The sequence below is a fragment of the Alosa pseudoharengus genome, unplaced genomic scaffold, assembly GCF_046254945.1.
Source record: "Alosa pseudoharengus isolate Yale_2024_CS ecotype anadromous, Long Island Sound unplaced genomic scaffold, YU_APseudo_1.1 YU_APseudo_1.1_scf_18, whole genome shotgun sequence".
NCBI classification, from domain to species: domain Eukaryota; kingdom Metazoa; phylum Chordata; class Actinopteri; order Clupeiformes; family Clupeidae; genus Alosa; species Alosa pseudoharengus.
In genome coordinates, this window is record NW_027468650.1 from 36434143 (window position 1) to 36454336 (window position 20194).

Genomic DNA, 20194 nt, shown 5'->3' on the forward strand with positions numbered 1-20194 from the left:
CTGACTTCAACTGAACGTAACCCCATACAGAGACACACACACGCGCACAGGACCACTTCGCTAGCCTGGGTGCCATTCCGAACTTAGTCCCGCCCACAACATTTGAGGTCGGTAAGTTCGGTCTGGCATTGCCCCATTGTGGAGCAAGTATGCTCGCCCTAGATCGGGCGGACCAATCAAATCGGGCTTTACGATGATGGACAGGTGAGCAACAGTGCCTGGTCTATCACGTCATCTGAGCACGCTTAGATTAGGCTTACAGTGGGCAGTGCTTCGACTTGGCCAGCTTCACTCGCGGTCTGCGCGTGGGATCACGCGACTCTAATTTGTATTTTCCCAGTGAGACGCTGCAACAACCCAAACAACCGGTAGATGGCTCAAGTGAGCAGGCTGTCTCGTGAAAAAAGAAATGGAGCCTGGAAAACCCTACACAGACTTCACTACAGACTTTAGCAGACTGGTTTAGAAATAATTTAATAGCCAGAAATATGCCTGCCCTGCCCTAATAAAGAAATATTTGGTTAACTGCGAGTGAATCCCGTTTGCAGCCGTAGAAGAAACGCAGGACAAATTAAACATTCTGGTTTTCTCCGAGTGCAACGATGATAGACAGACATCATTTGGACAAAATATAGAGCATATTTTTTTTTATTTGCTCAGCCAAATGCCTTCCTGTTACGTCCTGTTATCACGGAGTTACAGGCGATAAACGATTTTTGATGGTCACAAGTTTACTTCATTTATTTATTTTGATTATTAAAGAGTGTTTTTCATTTAAAGGTTTGACTTCGTGCTTATTCAGTAGAGCATTTAGTGCTCTTCCCAATCCCAGACGTTCACATCGCATGTTTGTTTGTAATGGATGCAACCGTGAGATAGGCTACGCGTTTGACGGCAAAGAGTTGTTAACAGACATGAACCAAGACATATAGTATAGCCCAGCAGCAATCTAGGGACTGTTCGTTGTTTATTGAAGGGGCCACCGGAGGAATTTTGAGTGCTTCAGTCAAAAGTTGCATGACCCTCCCTTGACTGCTAGAAATTGTTCAATGACCCTCCGACAGAATTGTTAAAAAAAGACATGACCCTCCCCTTGCCAATTGTCGCATGTCTTCCGCCCGCACTGTGATAACGTTCTTAAATCAATCTTTCGTGAGCTTGCATGCTACCAGTTTTCAAATGTGTTGCGCCTGTTTGCACAATTTCACAAATAATCATATGTGATTAATAATATGACAAATAATCCCTGTGCATGGGGACCGAAACAATGCATGCCAACTTTTCCGTGTTTATCACGTATTTTAACCTTCCCCCGCTGTCTTGCCGTAGAATAGGCTATCCCATATTTTTTTTTAAAGTATATTTTTTTGGGCTTTATGCCTTTAATGCGACAGGATAGTGGAGAGTGACAGGAAGTGAGTGGGAGAGAGAATCGGGGTGGGATCCGGAAAGGACCACGGGGCGGGAATCGAACCCGGGTCGCCGGCGTACGGTGCAGGTGCCCCAGCCAGTTGCGCCACAGCTGGGGCACCCCATATTTTAATACTCTCATAACAACCCTGCCATCGGGCCTGTCTCTGTGTTGCCCTGTTGCTACCCCTTGCCCTTCCAACGAAACAGATGTCTTCAAATCATCGTTTTCCTTGCTTGAATGTCATAAACATACAACTTCTTGCAGCAGAATTACGCATAGGCTACTTGGAACATAACACATTTGACAAAGGACAGATGTATCGTAACACCCCCAATTTTCACCACTTTTGTTCAGAAATTCTAAAACAACGATGTTTTTTAACACTTCAAAATAACATTTGCTAAATTAACCTTACATTTTTCAGTAGCCATAGGTGTGTAGATTTGAAAAAAATCTGGTTTGGTTCTTAACGGGAGCATTTACTGCCTGGAATATCCGATTTTGTTTACCACGCTCAGAGTTATAGTGCTGGCCTAATGGGTCGCCTATTTACACCCTTTCAACGGCACATGGACAGTTAGACCGAGAATTCTCGTCGTGAAATTAAAATTCCACTGGAGCTCCAAGCGGTTGTGTACATGCAGCCTTACAACACTGTTTACATCTCTTTGAGTCACAGTAAAATGTCATTTTTGGTACATAGCTAATTTAGATATACCTATGGTGTGGGTGGTTGCGTCTCTTCAGGAGTCCGCTGTCTTGGTTTGTATAGAAATGGATATTAAGCGACACGCAAGACGGTGGAAATACGGGACCGATGGTAATAGGGGGAGTTCCGATATGTTGCTAGTGACAAAATATTAACTTTCAGTGTTTTACGCTGTCTTTGTCATGGGGAAGTGTTTTTCCCCATGCATTTATTCTAGGCTACTGTCAGTGACTGCCGTGAGAGAAGTGGGTTCTGTGTTTCGTTCATGTCAGTGACTGACGCGAGAGAATCGGTGTCTGTGTTGTGTTGCGTTGCGTTAATTTATTTTCATTGGGCATGCCGTGCCGTGTCGTCCACAGCTCTTCAGTTCTGACAAAGCCGAAATTACTCCTTTTGAAACAATGAGTGCAGGAAGCGCGTTTGTATGGTTATATTGCTTGAAGGGGGGGATCCCAAGCAACTTTCAGCCATAAGGCTACTTTGAGAACATTTCAATTCACCCGACACTGATATTCAAAATGTTGAAAACTATTTCGGCATAGCCTATAAAGCAGTTTAAATAAATGGAATGTTAGTTGTAAACAAACAAGCTACTTGGTGAGACTTGGCCTCACAGATGCGCTCGTGCCTTAGATGGCAGGAAAAATCTTCAGCCTATTAACTGACCACCCGATTCACGTTCAGACATTTGTGGCCCTGCCCCCAACAAATCACACTTTCCCACCTCTGACAGCTTAAAAGAACTCACAGACCTATTCACAAACCTGCAGCATTTTGCCGTGTTTTGAAATCCTATGCAGCTACAGGAGCTTCCAATCGTGAGAAAGCTTAACTAACATGCAATAAGCCACCATCAACAACCAAAACTAGGCTAATCATTGTCAAAATGTAAATTAAATGTAACATTATTGTGAATCAAATTAAAATGTTCTCTTTTGCAAACGTAGGCATAGTAACAGAATAATTTAATAATGTTACAAAGATACTACATCAATCCATATGTTTCATTAGGCTACTAGGCTATTTGTTTTGCCTTATTCTTGATTCATTTAGGCTAGGCCTTTTTATTCAGGGGCCGTATTCACAAAGAATTTTAAGGCTAAAAGTAGCTCCTAACTGGCGAATTTAGGAGCAACTCCTAACTAATTCACGAAGCATTTTAGACCTAAAAGTAGCACCTAAGTCTGGGACAGCTTAAAAGAAGTCGAGAGGACTCCTAACTCACTAAGACCTATTCATAAACAGCTTTTTGTGGCATTTTACGTTGCGATGTTTTGAAATGCGCTATGCAGCAACAGGAGCTTCCAATCGCGAGGGAACAATTTTGCATTCATAAAAGGAATGCAATAACGCCCCAACAACAAGCAAAACTACTCATTGTTAACATGTAAATTAAATGTAACATTTCATTGTGAATCAAATTAAAACGTTATCCTCTTTGCAAATGTAGCCTATGCATATGGTGACAGATTAATTTAATAATGTTGCAAAGGTACTGCATCAATCCATAGGCCTATGTTTCATTAGGCAACTAGGCTTTGCTTTGTCATTTAGGCTAGGCCTTTTTATTCAGTTATTAATCATCTTCCGTCCTTCTCACTACTTGTGTAGCGCAAGCATTCTCCGACCTGTCACCTGTCACTCATCATCGGAAGGGAGGTGTTTGGAATCATTCCCGTGTTACAATCGTCAGCCAATCAAGGTGGTCACTTCAGTCAAGCTCATGCATGAGTAATGACTTCATCTATAGCAACGAAGACTCACTCCTAGTTTGAAACAAAAACGCTGTGGCTAGAAGGATACATGGCTTTTAAGACCCCATATGGAAAATGCATATTATTAAATGAGGTTTTATCACTGATAATGATTATTTCTGAAAACTTTGGCCAAAGTTGAGATGTGGGAAAACTTGTGGTTTCACTTTCATGAAGGGAAAACAGCGCTGTTGCATTGCGACATATTCCCTCGTTCGTTTGAAATCTCTGATTGACCACCTGTTCGAGGGATTTGCGACAGCCTTTCCCAGCTGTTTAACATGTTTGTAGCATATCAGTGTTCAACAGAACTATTTTTAAAAACAGAGGGGATATAGGCTATCAGTTTTTTCCTAATAGCCTATCCTACCACGTATCTCCTAGATTTCGCTAATGAGTGTTGTAGGCTAGGAGTTATTGACGGCACTAACTTTTACAAAAGACCAGAAAACAATATTAAGGCATTTGTGGAGAAGAAGGATGGTTCGTGTGTTTTCTTCCTACACCTAAGTAAGCTATTTCGTTGCTTTGATTGGTTAGGTCTATCCAATTGAGTGCAGAGGAATTCCCCCCCTGTATCGGTTGAAACACGGCCCATAATTACGTCCCAATGGAGCAGTATCAGACTCGTATTCTGACTAGAATTGAGTATGACTGCGTCAGGCTACCACTTTGCGGGTGCCTCTCTCTCTCTCTCAGCAGAATTTGTTACCGCTGAAGTCAAATTATAGCCTAGGTGCTTCTACATCAACCGCTATCGACAGGAAAGGAAAACAAAAGTTTAGCGATCAGGAACCATCAGGAATTTTACAAACACAGAAGCATGACCGCCTATAACGAGGAGAGAACATGGATGTGTTCTCCATTTGAGGAACGTTATAATCGATTGCGGACGTGAAGAGACAGCTACAGACACGGAGCGCATAGTAGGCCTACTTTCACTTTCTAGAGTGCGCATTCATTACGTGAAAGATAATTTATAGCAAAACAGCGATCAAATAGTATATATGGGTCATTCTATAATTCAGGGATTATTTCCCGTCTCCATGATAAAGATTTAGTTATTATAAAAAAAAAAAAATCTTTATGGAATCAATTTTGAACAATTATGCATAAAACACCCTTTCAACAATAACAATGCTTTATATTTATTTTAGACCCAATTTATCCACAAAATATTAACTAAATTACTTCTACACCCCATATTATTGACTGTCTCCAACTATAGAGTCATGCATTCAACTTGACTAAACATGATGTTATCAAGTCTAATGTTCTATTTTTTGGAGATCAATTTACTAACTGTTATAACATCGGTTATATATAATGTCTATTTTCTGTATTATGCAAGATTTAAGTTAAAGTTAAGTAAAATAATTTTGGTCCGTCTCAAAGTTCTTGTCAACTCTGTTAACTCTGTTATAAAACTGCTTAAAATCTACACAGACTTTGAATATGAAGCATGATGCCTACACAGAGAGATGTCAATTCCTCTGACAGGAAACTTTGGAAAGGCGGTGAGATATGTTAAGCTTCTTCTCTCATTAATTTGAACAAAATGTTGAGTATACACCAACCTGTATACTTGTTGCCGCTATTTTAAGTAAAACAAAACAAAAAGACATAGGTAGCCTACTAGCCCAAAATGGACAGGTGGCTGCTTAAAAAATCAAACAAAAGCTCGGAAGTGCTATCTACCAGTGCGTCTACTCCTCCGTGATCCTCAGATGGGACAAGTCTACAGGCCGGTGAGAATAAAGGGACAAAAGAGGCGTCGGCTTTATCAGAAAGAATTTCTGAAATATGGATTCACTTCCCAAGTTAAAGATATCCTCGACCACTCACAATGTGTGATTTGCGGCGATGTTCTGGCGAATGAGAGCTTAAAACCTGTCAAAATAAAACGACATCTCAAAACCCTCCATCCCGAGGACGCTATGAAACCAATGACTTTCTTTCTGCGAAAAGAAGCTGCCCTGCAAGGCAGAAGGCCGTAGTGCATGGGCAAGCTACCTTGCCCACCAAAGCCTTGGCAGCTTCCTACGAAGTGGCCCACCTTGTGGCAAAAGCACAAAAGCCACACATAATTGCCGAAAGCCTCATCATCCCTGCAGCAATTGCGATGACCACCGCAATGCATGGTGAAAAGATTGCAAGTGCGCTCAAGCAAATCCCCCACTCCAATGATACAGTGTCCAAGCGCATTATGAGATCGCTAATGACATAAAAAGTCAGTTAGTCGAGAGAGTACTGCAGGTTTTCTTTACAGTTAGATGAATCTACTGACTTGATAAGTGTCGTGCAATTATTGGTGTTTGTTCGCTGCAGTTATTAAGGACATGCTGTTCTGCTCTCCGATGGAAGGAAGGTGTACCGGCAAGGTGTACCGGCAGTTTTTAATTGTTTCATTGGTTGGATGGAAGACACAGGGCTGCATTGGGCCAACTGCCTAAGCATATGCACAGACGGTGCGGCAGCTATGTTGGGGAAAAATAAAGGGCTGAAAGCAAAGGTCCTTAGCGTTGCACCACACATTAAGTTCAATCATTCATACAGACATCACACACAACATGCACTTACAGCAGTAAAAGTAATATAAGTATATAAATATAAAAAACTCCACTGCACAATAGAGACAGTAGAAGATAAAAAATACTAAAATACTAAATACTAAAAATACTAAGAAAACTAAATCAAATATCCACATAGTGTGCTTAAGGATAATCAAGCATGAGGCTCCTGCAATGGTAGGGCAGGGACTGAGCCTGTAGTTCCATATGCATGGTAAGGTGCTCTATGAGAGTGAGTGTCATGGTGATGGTGCAACAAAGTAAGTCCAACAGTGCAACAGTGCAAGAATAAAGTCTAGAAACCAGCATAAAATAAATATGGACATATAAGAGAATAATGTGGACAAGTAATATAAAAACTATATCAGTGCAAGAATAGGTTGAAGTAATAGGGTTATAGCCATTGGTCAAGTATTAAATAAAAAGTATTAAGTATGGCCACAATCCAGGCTGTGGGAGGGAAGGAGGGGATATGCATTATGTGCCAATATAGCATGTAAACAGTGTAGCAGTAAAACAGTAGGCTGGTGGACAGTACGCACACAAACATGGAGAAGGTGGAGAGGCAGACAGACTATGCAGAGAAGTCTATCTCTCCTCTACCCTTAAGTGAAGCATTGAACAGTTCAATGGCCTTGGGGATGAATGACTTCCAGTCTGTCAGTTGTGCATGACAGTGAGTGAAGTCTCCAGCTGATCAAGCTCTTCTGCTTTGTAATAGTGCTGTGGAGTGGATGACATTCATTGTCCAAGATGTTGACAGTTTGTTCAGGGTCCTTTTATCTGATATTGAAGTGATGCACTCCAGTTCGGCTCCCACAACAGGGCCAGCTTTCCTTACCAGCCTGTCTAGTCACCCAGCATCCTTCTTCTTTGTGCTTCTTCCCCAGCATACCACAGCATAGAAGAGGAAGCTGGCAACAACAGACTGGTAAAACATCCTGAGGAGCTTGCTGCAGACATTGAAGGACCGCAGCCTCCTCAGGAAGTACAGCCTGCTCTGTCGTTTCTTGTAGATTGCTTCAGCTGACCTGTCCAGTTTATTGTAAGGGTGTAAGCTCAGATACTTGTAGGTGTTTACAACCTCTACATTGACCCCATCAATGGAGACCGGTAGCAGAGCGGGCTTTGACCTGCGGAAATCCACCACCATCTCCTTGGTCTTCGAAGTGTTGAGTTGAAGGTGGTTGAGTTTGCACCATTGCACAAAGTCCTCCACCAGGCTCCTGTACTCCTCCTCTTGCTCGTCCCCCCTGCAGTATCATCAGAGAACTTCTGTATGTGGCATGACTCAGTGTTGTAGCAGAAGTCAGATGTGTACAGGGTGAACAGGACTGGCGAGAGCACAGTTGGATGGTGTTAAAAGCACTTGAGAAATCAAAGAACATGATTCTCACAGCACTTGTCGCCTGCAGTCATTAAATGTTCATATCTAATTTGCATATTATGACATCATATGGTGGCGGCCATCTTGGATTATAGAATTTTCATGAAAAGTTGCATGTTTGAATGATAAAAATGCACCACTTCTTTCCCCCCAAAATGTCCCTCACCTTCTGTATGCTATTTTGCACAATACTGAATGCTCAGGTAAATAGTAAGTAGTAAACAAACTGTGTAAATCATTACTAATAAATGGCAGAAACAAACCGAATGCATGTAGCGGTAGGCTGGCCTTTTGCTGGAGAGATTTTCCATTTACTACATACAGTAGGCACTCTGATTCCATGTATGGGGCACATATATATTATTCATATGACACACAAACACAAGTAGACAAGACCTGTTTAGTTCAAAAGTTCACTTGCCACGGCAAGGCACAGATCAGGAGTGAGATGACGAGACAAGACAATGTTAGTATTTTTTTTTCTTTTTGTTGTTTTTGTTGATGTTTTTTTGGTTGTTTTTTTCTTAGCTGACAAAGACACACACATCACAAGGACATGAACACACAAAAAAGAACACATATTGTATGTACTAAATGGTCAGAGAAATAGATAGTAAATCAACAGTGTAAATCATTACTAATAAATGGCTGACAAAAAAAAATATGTAGCAGGCCTTTTGCTGTAGAGATAATAACTCCCTATCCCTATCCATACAGGGCCGGCATTCCCATCATCTTGTGATAGACTATGCATAGCCTAATGGCTCCCCCGCCCCGTGTCACACCACCTCTGCTCCTGCTGCGAGCAGCATGGCCAGATCTGCCTCGCGCACGCGCCGGGTGGAGAGAATTTGCGCAGCTCGGACTAGGCCTACTGTCAGTCATTCTCATTGCGACTCCCCACACTGGATTCAGGAAGGATTCAACGTTTGTGCTTGGTGTAAGCTAAACTCTCACTTTGTCCAGCTGCACCATTGCAAGGCAGGGACGCGGATATTCCCCTTCAGAATCAGGGTTCGTGAATAGAAGACCCAACACTTCATTTCGGGTAAACTTTTTTGATGCCATTAGATGATAATCTACTGCAAATACTCGCTGACGTTGACAATATCGCTCTGATAAAATAGCTCACATGCACACTAACTCCGGTATTGCACGCACTGATTCAATGAGCTGTAGCTCGAAAGTTTTGTTTAAAGCATGACGTTTTTCGGACTCGGGGATGACGTATGACATGTCTGCCATCTAGTGGAGTGGAGGTCAAACGAAATATGACACCCTATTGGACAAAATCGGCCGTTTTATTCAGTACCGCATCTTTTCGAGTAAACTCGACCGTGGCACCTAGAGGGTTAAGTTCACTTGGGTGTGGCTTCTTAGGGACGGGGGTGAGACATAATGTCTTCCACAGTGTTGGGACTCGTCCGAGACGGAGACTCAGGTTGAAGATGTGCTTCAGTGGCTCCCCCAGTTCAGCAGCACAGACCTTGAGCATCCTTGGACACAGTCTGTTAGGCCCGGCTGCCTTCCTGGGTCGAAGTTTCATCAGCTGTCTTTTGACCTGATCTGCCGTGATGATGGGGGGGGGGGGGGGGGGGTGCCTCTGAGGGGGTTGTTGGGTGGCTGGAGACTGATGGCTGTTGATTGACTGAAGCCATTGTCACCATGTGGGGGAGGGGTGCGATATCTTGTGATGGTGGGGGTAAGTGAGGTGGGAGGTGTGGGTTGGGCAAGCAAGCAAGCAAGAGCAGTGTCTGAGTCAGCAGGGGGTGGTGGACAGACCACTGCCATTGGAGCTGGAGCAGGGCAGTCAAACCTGTTGTAGAAGTGGTTCAGCTTGTTCGCCCTATCCAGATCTCCCTCCACAGAGCTGCTGCTCTTCTTAAGGCCAGTGATGGTCTTCATACCATCCCATACCTCCTTCACGTTGTTCTCCTGCAATTTCTGTTCCACCTTCCTTCTGTAGTCCTCCTTAGCCTCTTTCAGCTTGATTTTGAGTTCCCCCTGAATGCGCCTCAGCTCTGCCCCCTCTCTAAACGCCATCTTTTTCCTATTGAGAAGGGTCCTGACATTGCTGATAACCAAGGCTTGTTGTTAGGAAAGCAGCGTACAGTTCTCATGGGAACAACAATGTCCATACATAAGTTTAGGTAGTCAGTTGTGCAATGTGTGACCTCCTCTAAGTCCTCTCCATTCTGTAACACACTCCAATCAGTGGACTCAAAGCAGTCTCTCAGAGCCTCGTCTGCTTCTGGTGTCCACTTCCTGATGGTGCGCGTGGCAAACGGTAGCCTCTGTACTTTGGGCTTGTACATTGGCTGAAGATGACAGAGGTTGTGGTCTGACTTTCCCAGTGGGGGAAGGGGGTTGGCGCTGTATGCATCCCTCACGTTTGCATACATTCCGAGTGATATTCAAGCTGTCTGTAAAAGTTACATCCCAAGAGGCTCTTTTGGAGAGCCACGGATCAGATTTAATTTAGAATCTTTAAAAAGACTCCAGTATGACATGGAGACACGTGTAATAATAATAATAATAATAATAATAATACATTTTATTTAAGAACGCCTTTCAGGACACCCAAGGTCGCTTTACAGATAAAACAAATAGAAGGAAAAAAATACATATATATCAAAAAAGGAGAAAAATTATATATATATATATATATATATAAAAATATATATAGTCCATTTAGCCATATCACAGTCCATAGGCTAGTCTAAAGAGGTACGTTTTCAGTTCCTTTTTAAACTGGGCAGTGGATTCACACTGCCTGATGTTGTTTGGAAGTGAGTTCCATAGCTTTGGGGATGTGTGGGAGAACGCTCTCTCTCCCATGGTGCTGAGGTTCATCTTGGGCACCTTGAGCAGACCAGCTGATGAGGATCGCAGTGAGCGGGAAGGGGTGTAGCTCTCCAAGAGGTCGGTGATATAATTGGGAGCAAGGTTATGCAGGGCCTTATATGTCAACATCTTAACATGTTAAGATCTTAAACTGGACTCTCTGGGTAACTGGTAACCAGTGTAGCTGCAACAGTACAGGTGTTATGTGGCTTGTGGACTTTGTGCCTGTTACTATCCTGGCTGCAGAGTTCTGGATTATTTGGAGGCGGTGGAGTGATTTCTGTGGAATGCCAGAAAAGATGGAATTGCAGTAATCAATGCGGGATGTAACATAGGCATTTACAAGTACTTCTGCACTCTGCTGACTGAGGGAGGGGCGCAGTCTTGCGATGTTGCGCAGATGGAAAAAGGCGATGCGAGACACACTGTTAATATGGGCAGTGAATGAAAGTGTGCTGTCTAGTATAACACCAAGACTCTTTACCTTGGTGGAGCAGGCAATGTTGGAGCCATCTACAGATAGGGAGAGTCTGTTTTCCATCTTTGCCAGCGTTGTTTTTGAGCCAACAACAAGTAATTTGTTACTGTTCAGTTTCAGGTAGTTGTTAGTCATCCACAGATTTATATTGTGCAGACAGGCAGTCATCGCAGCAGGAGGAAGGGAGGCAGTCGGTTTGGTGGACATATAAAGCTGGGTGTCATCAGCATAGCAGTGAAACTGAACACCATGTTGCCTCAGGATATTTCCCAGTGGGAGGAGGTAGATGATGAAGAGCAGGGGCCCCAGAACAGACCCCTGTGGCACTCCCTTTGTGACAGCAGCACTCTCCGACTTGTGGTCCAAAATCTGGACAAGCTGTGTCCTGCCAGAGAGATAGGAGGTGAACCATTGATGAACACTGCCCTGCACTCCAATGCTGGTAAGACGCTCCAGAAGCAGCTGATGGGATATGGTGTCAAAAGCTGCACTCAGGTCAAGGAGGATTAGAATGGAAATGAGTCCAGCATCAGCTGTGCAGAGGCGGTCATTTGTTACCTTCACCAGGGCAGTCTCTGTGCTGTGCTTTGGTCGAAATCCAGACTGAAATGGCTCAAACAGATCATTGTCCTTCAAATGATCCTGGAGTTGAGATGCCACCACCCTCTCCATAATTTTTGAAATGAATGGTAAATTGGAGATGGGTCGGTAGTTGTTGAGGTCATCATGGTTCAGCCCAGGTTTTTTCAGGGTTGGTTTGACAATAGCAGTCTTCAATGAAGGAGGGATCTGACCAGTGATGAGCGAGGTGTTAATTATTGATGTTATCATTGAGATGATGGATGGTAGGCACATCTTGACCAGGCTTGTCGGAACAGGGTCCAACTGACAGGTGGAGGAGTTGCACTTGGTGATGAGACCAGAGATGTAACTTTCAGCAGGGAGACTGAATTCACTGAGTGCATTTATTGTAGGTGAGCCCAACTCAATCAAGGAGCATGGTTGTTTCAGCTTAGTAATTGAACACTCCAATTGCTGATGGATTGCCTCAATTTTTGTGTGAAAAAAGTTCAAGAAGGCTGAGCAGCGTTCAACAGATGCATTCTGATAGATGGTACTATCAGGTGGCTTGAGGAGGCCATTCACAGTGGAAAAGAGCGATGATCCTTGCATAGTATGAGCTCTTTGCAGCAGAGAGTGCTTTTTTGTACTGAAGAATGTGCTCCGAGTACATCCCTTGGTGGACAGCAAGACCAGTCTTTTTTGATAGTCGCTCCAGGCGCCGACCAATTGACTTCATTCGGCGTAGTATAAAAATGTATATCTAGCTTTGTTGGGTGACAAACGTAGAGCGGAGGCGAGTGTGATTCGCTGATATTAATATTAGCCGTGCTAGATTGACTGCATGTTACAAGGACATTGGGTCCTGTTGTGTAAGGAACATGGTAGCAGCTAGTCCTAGGCTATTGTAAATAAACGGAAACATAGCCTACATTGCAGAGCCACTTCAACTTTATTAATTTATGGTGAATAAATGTACACTAACTCTGCACAGCCCCATGCTTTTCTGACGTGACGATGCTAGCACGTTAGCAGCGGTTAGCTAACTATACTAATGTAAGTTATCTACAAGTCTGAAGCCTCCTCTAAGTGACAATCATGTTATACACAATGAATAGCATGTAACCTACAATGCGGAGCTCCATAGACCGTAAAAGAAAGATAAGCTTGTATAATGTTTCCTCTTTGCTGGCCATTCAAACCTTGTGTATTCAAACCTACTTCTGTAAATATAACATATAGCCTACTTAACATAATGTACAATACTTGCAGTGTCGCCCCCACCGACAACACATAGTATTGCATGCATCGGTGCATCATGAATCAAAAACTGGGACGACAGACTTTGCTATGCATCGACGCATAATGGCGACCGAAGTGTAGCGATGCGTAGCCTTGCGGGCGCGTATGTGTAGGGATGCATTGACTCTGTAAGAGCCCTTAGAGCAATCACCTCTGCTGTAAAATATTTCTGTTCAAATCCTATGTCTTCATATTATTTTCAGCCCTTGAAATTACTTTAGTATTACAGCCTGAAAATCACATGATCTGGGAAGAAATGTTTGGGCACTAATGAAAAGTATTGTTCATAGGCAGCCCAAACATTTTAGGGTAGAAGAAATGTTCTCAGTATGACTGAACCAATAAAAGTTTGTACGGCATTCCCATTGATTTTCTACAAGGCCTTAAATTTGGAAAAAAGTGCAAAAAGTGTGACATTAAGGGTAGTATAAACTTGTTTTTGTGCACTTTTGTTATCAATTATTTTCTCTCTTCATGTACTATATTTTATTGATGTTGTACCAATATTTGAGCTCTCCACATACAATGGGCTTGAAGATTTTAAGGATTAAATAAGGGGAGGTGGTGTTTTTCAGTCATTTTTATAGGGTTAAAATGGTATGTGGGGTAACTAGTAGGCAGGAATCTACGTGAAAGTAGCTCAGTGTATAGGCATTTAGGGTACAAAGTGCCAATGTTGTACCATGCACAAATAAATAGAGTCAAAATTGTTTTGCATTAGGACAAGAATGAAAACGCATAGGTATACTTTGTAACCAAGTAAATGTAGTTATGCATGAATGAAACATGGTACATCATTGGCACTTTATACACAAATGACTATGAACTGAACTATTTCCAGTATCATTTTCGTGTTCCTACTAGCTACCCCACAAATTACAAAAAATGCAATCACACCTGGTTTTATCCTTAATATCTGCATGTGCATTTATTGCAGAGGCCTCAGATATTTGTTCAACATTAATAAAGAATTGTATTTGCAGGCAAAATAATGATTGATGATATGGATACAAATGAATTGTTTGCAAGACCCTCAATATCACCAGTTTTGCACTTTTTTCCATATAAGTATAAGTATATATACTGTACTCTTTTGATCCCGTGAGGGAAATTTGGTCTCTTCATTTATATCAATTTGTGAATTAGTGAAACACACTCAGCACACAGTGAACACACAGTGAGGTGAAGCACACACTAATCCCGGAGCAGTGAGCTACATGCAACAACAGCGGCGCTCGGGGAGCTGTGAGGGGTTAGGTGCCTTGCTCGTGCCTACTGGTCGTAGTTTGAACCGGCAACCGTCCGGTTATAGGTCCGAAGCGCTAACCAGTAGGCCACGGCTGCCCCGTAGGCCACGGCTGCCCCATATCTAGGGCCTTATATAGTATAATATACTGCCCATGCAGTACAAGCTTTTAATGGTCCAATCATACAAAGAATGTCTGTCTTCCACCCTACAAAGTTTGGGCAGGCTAGGTATAATACTTTTAATATCCAAACATGGCCTCCAAGATAAGGCATTTCTGAGTGTAAACATGATACAAAATGGGGAATGTATAAAAACATTGGATTTTCACAAAATATTTTACAGGTCTTAGTTTTGGGACCTTAATATTAGGTAGACAAACTTTAAACAAAATCTGAGACAGTGCAGCAACCATTTTCCTGGATTTGTCTGATTTGACACGGAATGACCCTATTACATTATTCGATTCTGCAAAAAATAAGATTAACCTAATAATGAAATAACCTTCCGTTATGTAATAATAATTTGTTGCATTTGTTGAATAATTTGAATTTCCCCTTGGGGATCAATAAAGTATCTATCTATCTATCTATCTATCTATCTATCTATCTATCTATCTATCTACATGTATCTATCTATCTATCTGTTACATTGTCGATACAGAGATTATTGGAAAATTCACTTTATTACATTATCAGGAAATTATTACATTATCAGGTTTTTGAATCTATAAATAAAATGTATTATTATTGTTATTATTATTCTTTCCATACTGACCAGGGGCCTGTACTACGAAGCGGGGTTACTGGCTTATCTGGGTAACTTCGAGAGTAACTTGATCACGTGTGGCGTAACTTCTCGATTAGCCCGTACTACGAAAGGTGGATAGGTTTTAACCGAGGTATGCTGCCATGGCAATTTACGCTGCATCTCAAACCAGGTTATGTTCTTGGTTAACCCGAGGTTTCCGTTGAACCACATCCTTTAAAAGTAGGCTAGGCTACCACCCCTCCGCGTACAACTTGTCTGCGTACCTGGATGATTCATACGACATTGGAGCGCTAATTGTGAGGGGCTCTCTTCGCAGGGCGAGGGTTTTTAGAGAGAGAATCCGCTGATCCGCATTACCGGCCGATATTCTTTATGAACGATATAGATTCTTAGCCGAGGGAATTCGTTATCATTGTCAGCTGATCGAGGCAGACGTCTCTAATGTCACCCGCCGTAGCAATGCCCCTTACAATAGAGCAGATAATGTGCCTTTCGTTGAGATATTTTGCCAGTGGACAATTCATGTAGCCTATTCCATACTGAATATCTGAGCAATAATAGGCTACTGTATGTCTGAAAATAAATCGGACATAGCCTACAGTGTGCTGAACATCTGAGGGGCCGTATTCACAAAGCCTTTTATCTTACCACTAGGAGTACTCCTAAATCGCACTAAAAGATTTTAGCTAGGAGTTTTCTCTTAAAAACTATTCACAAAGCCTTTCCTAAGTGAGTTAGGAGTCCTCTCAACTTCTTTTAAGCTGTCCCAGACTTAGGTGCTACTTTTAGGTCTAAAATGCTTCGTGAATTACTTTTAGGGAAAAAAATTAGGAGTCCTAAAGTTAGGAGTGACATGCCCATTATTTTTAGGAGTTGCTCCTAAATTCGCCACTTAGAAGCTACTTTTAGCCTTAAAATTCTTTGTGAATACGGCCCCTGAGCAAGAATACTGTAGGCCTATGTCCGAAAATAAATCACCCTTTTAACATAAAACTTGAATGTCATATTACCGTGCACATAAAGGCTGCACTTTTCCACAGCACCAGGATCCAACCGAATGCCTCCTTCAACCCCCTCCATAATCGGCCTTCCATTATTATTTGAGATGGCCAACTCATCTGCTACTGTAAAACAGTGGCAGAGCTAGGGGGTGGCTTAGGGGGCTTAAGCCCCGAATCTTTTTTCAAAAGCCCCGAATCTTTTTTTAGTGTTTTAAATTCCCGGCAACTCTTATTTCCAATATAACTTCCCCTCGGTTTCTCTATAAATGTCACAAAATGCTCTATTACTGAGGAAATATATCCCTTATTTTCAAAGCCTAATATTGAAAAATAATTTGACTTGCTACACGATCTATGCCAGGTCTCTGGGCTATCCGCTATGGTGATTTCAATGGTTAGATTGATTTGTTTAGATCCAGTGAAAATGCTGCCTTGACAACTCTACTTCATGGCTTCGGTGTTCCAAAAAGCCTCTGTCAGAAGTCTGTCACTTTTACAGTCTGTGAGAAAACACTTTGTGTATGTTGTTGAAACGTTATGGATATTAGAAAGTTTTTCAAAAGACCACCCAGCTCCGTTCAAGCAACAGCATCGCCCAGTGAACTGACGGATGGTGTTGTTTCAGGTTGTTGATTTCACGTTAAGAGCTTTCAGTCAGTTAGGCAGGCTAACGTTAGGCTACTTGGCTAGCTCCCTAAATGCTTAACGTTAACGTTAAATGTCCTCGTTCGTCGGCGGAAAAGGCAAATTCAGTACTCTCACAGGCTAGCTAAACTAAGCCTACTGCAGAATAAGAAATTCCAGCTCCCAAAACAAAGTGATCCTCGTCTTGTAATAAATTAGGCTACACTGTTTGATATGTCAGAAAAACCCATTAACAGTTATCTGCCCATGTCAACTTTTCAGTGTCATAATGTTGCACAAAAGAATGTTAACTGTTAGCCTACCTTAAAACCTTGTTGATATCCTATCCACCACCACAGATCTTATAATCCAAGAGTCCACATAAATATAAAAGTCATGTTATGTTGTTTTGGCTGCCAACTAATTATTAACTAAAAAAAACATTACAATGATATATTGAAAGGAAAGGGCCCTTTCCATAAGTGTGTTAATCAAGCACCATGCAGTCTGCATTCATAATCTAGGTGCTTAATTTTATGCACCTGTGTAAAGGGACCTGATGAAACCTATGAATAATCTTGCTAAATTACAAAATTAATATAATTTAGAAACGCCTATGTCAAGATGATAATGCATTCCTTCTAAAATACCCTTGTATCATGATGACTGGTCATACTGTAAAATATATCATAATATTATGTATATTATAGTAAGATATTCTATATATTTGTCACACAGATGAGATCAGGGAAGAGGAAGAAGGAGAATAGCAATAATAAACAATAATATCATATCAAACAATAGCCTAATGAAAATAAACAAATACTATAATATACAAACCATAAGAAACGCTTAATTAACTAAGTACATACTAAACAGATATGAACAGATATTGCCTCTTGAAAGACCCAAAACTATAATTTTACACAGTGTAGTGCCAGTCAGATACCTTGAATCTGTTGAATGTTAGTTTCACATTTTTTAAGTCTCAATGTGTCCATTAGTTTACACAAAATTCACTATAAGTCATTATTTAAAAAAAAAAAAAAAAAATGGGCTAAGCCCCGAATGTTTACAATGTCTGGCTCCGCCCCTGCTGTAAAACACTCTGGTGCCTTTCCTCCTATAGTAGGCCTAGTGTTCAAGGACACCTTTTTCTTGTTAGCTGTAAAACAGAGGCCAAGTGAAGGCTATAGTCCTAAGCAAACAACATATTTTCATAATTAAGAAATATTAATGCAAGCTATAACTATAAACCTACCATTCTGATATGTTTATGTGTTTCATTTTCACCTGCTGCCATGTGCGTTTGGCACTGGTGTTGCATCTGAAATGTTCACAGGATTAGGCATACACTAAATCGGTCAATGGGGGCTACTTAAACATTCAATTATCCTTATTAATCTATATGCCCACTTCTGAATTGTGTTGCATCTGTAGGCTTTTTTATGAACTCAAAATAGGCAATTTAATTATTTCATTTTATATTCCGCAAGCTATTAATCCTCCGTAACACATATTTGAGGAACATGTGGAAATAAAACTTTACTTTTAGGCATTTAGGCTACCCAATCTGCAATACGTTGCCAACAGCCTTGCCTTGCTTTGTTCAATACCGACGTTTTTGATTTTTGTCGTAGAGTGGGTTTTAATTCCTCGTAATTTGTCATAATAATTGTGCATTCCTCATCCGTAAAATAAGGTGATTGCGTCATCATTGAAAGTGGTGACTTGCGCTGCAACCCGCCCCTTTTATGTGCGCACACACTCCAATTAGGTTAACCCCGGTTCAACAAATCAACTTCATAATCAGCGTCGTAGTACCGATTAACACCACTTAAGATAACCAGGTTTTGTCAACCCCGGTTTAACAAAGTAACCCTGGGTTACATCTGGGTAGGTTAAGCTCCCTTCGTAGTACAGGCTCCTGCAGAGCAAATTCAAATTTGCTTACAGGTTTGTCTGGGTTCACAGACACTAGTAGTGCTGAGCAGTGACTAAAATGTCCCTCCCAACACACCTTGCTATCACATGCTAGCGAAAGGCACAAGCACCCATGAATTTTAACCTCCTAGTGTAAGGATCCTGTCTTGTCTTGTTCTCCCGGTCTAGGTGTTTTTCCCATCATGTCTGCTCCTCTTTTGTCTTCCTGTGTGCTTTATTTACTTCCTGTGTCTTGTGCCATGTGCTCCTTTGTTTGTTTGCCATGTGTCTCTGTTCCATGTGCCTGTGTCTCCGCCCCTCACCTGATCCTTGTTAGTTTAATTATGGTTTCCACCTGAGTCTTGTTCCTTGTTCACCTGTGCCCTGTTAACCCCTGTGTATTTAAACCCTCTGTCTCCCCTCAGTCCCCTGTCGGTCATTGATGTTGTTATGTGGTTTGCTGTGCTATTCATTGTATTAAAGATTTCAGTTTTCCTCAAACTCGCCCTGCCTCGACTTGCCCTGCGCCTCGGTCCAGCTCTCTACAGCCGACTGTTACACCTAGCACAAACACCTCCCAATCTAAGATGCTCCAAGTTTGTAGGTTCAAGCTCTGGCTAGTGCAGGGCTTAACTAGTCAGTCAACACAATGCAGGTTACAGAACTCCCTTCCACTGCCTGCATGTTGCCATGCATGCATGATGCCTATTTGTGCACACCGTAAAACTTCAAATAATAGCCCGGGCTTTTATTTTCCCAAATTAGTATTTGAGACAGGCGTCTATATGAGACAGGCCTTTAATTCCCTTCACACAACTTTTCCTCTGCAAAGACAGAAAATATTATCGAATTAATTATTTCAAACACTGAAGGTCTACCCATATGACTAGGCTATCCGATGATCAGCTTCAATTACGGATCATCATTAATTTAGTGTTGAGATGTTGTTCATTGAGTGAGATAAGATCCAAATAGCAGGGATACCCAGGATGTAATTTACAAAGAGATCGTACCACACTGAAAGCTAATATTGCCACTAGCAACCTATATCTGTCCTATATCTGTCAAATACAGTTGCATTTTCAGCCCTGACCAAAACTGTTCAGGAATTATTTATTCAAAAGTGGGGGTGTGTAATGTTTCATTCTCCCTCCTTTTCGGGACGAATGAAACAGCATGAGAGAGAATGAAACATATAGTTTCTCCCGTATATGGCAATGTGTTTTGACAACAGTCAGCTTACAATTACAATCATAGCCCACTTCTTTTTCTTTGTCGCCATGGTGGTACGCGTTTGGAAAAAAGAATAATGTTTGTGAACCCTTTCGTTTCCCGTTGCCAGCATAAAAACAAGTATAGGCTTACCATCGGCCTATCGTTGTCATAAACTACTTGTCTAACGCGCAAATTTGAAACAACAACAACAACAAATGGGATGAATTGAACAATGTCAGAGTCGGACATAGCATAGGCATAGTTCATATTGAAAAAAGTTGAAACAATTTGGAACCCTAGCTTTCACCAATGCAGTCTTTATTAATGCCATCTAATCATAACATTAGCATGCGCAATCTGCACCACAGAACTGGCTTAAACAGGCGATATAGCGG

General features: G+C 41.7%; 1 protein-coding gene across 3 annotated transcripts in view; it reads right to left on the reverse strand.

The window, feature by feature from the left end:
* The window catches only part of sugct (succinyl-CoA:glutarate-CoA transferase), a 146611-nt gene that overhangs the window by 11705 nt on the left and 114712 nt on the right, over positions 1–20194 (reverse strand). The window lies entirely within an intron of this gene.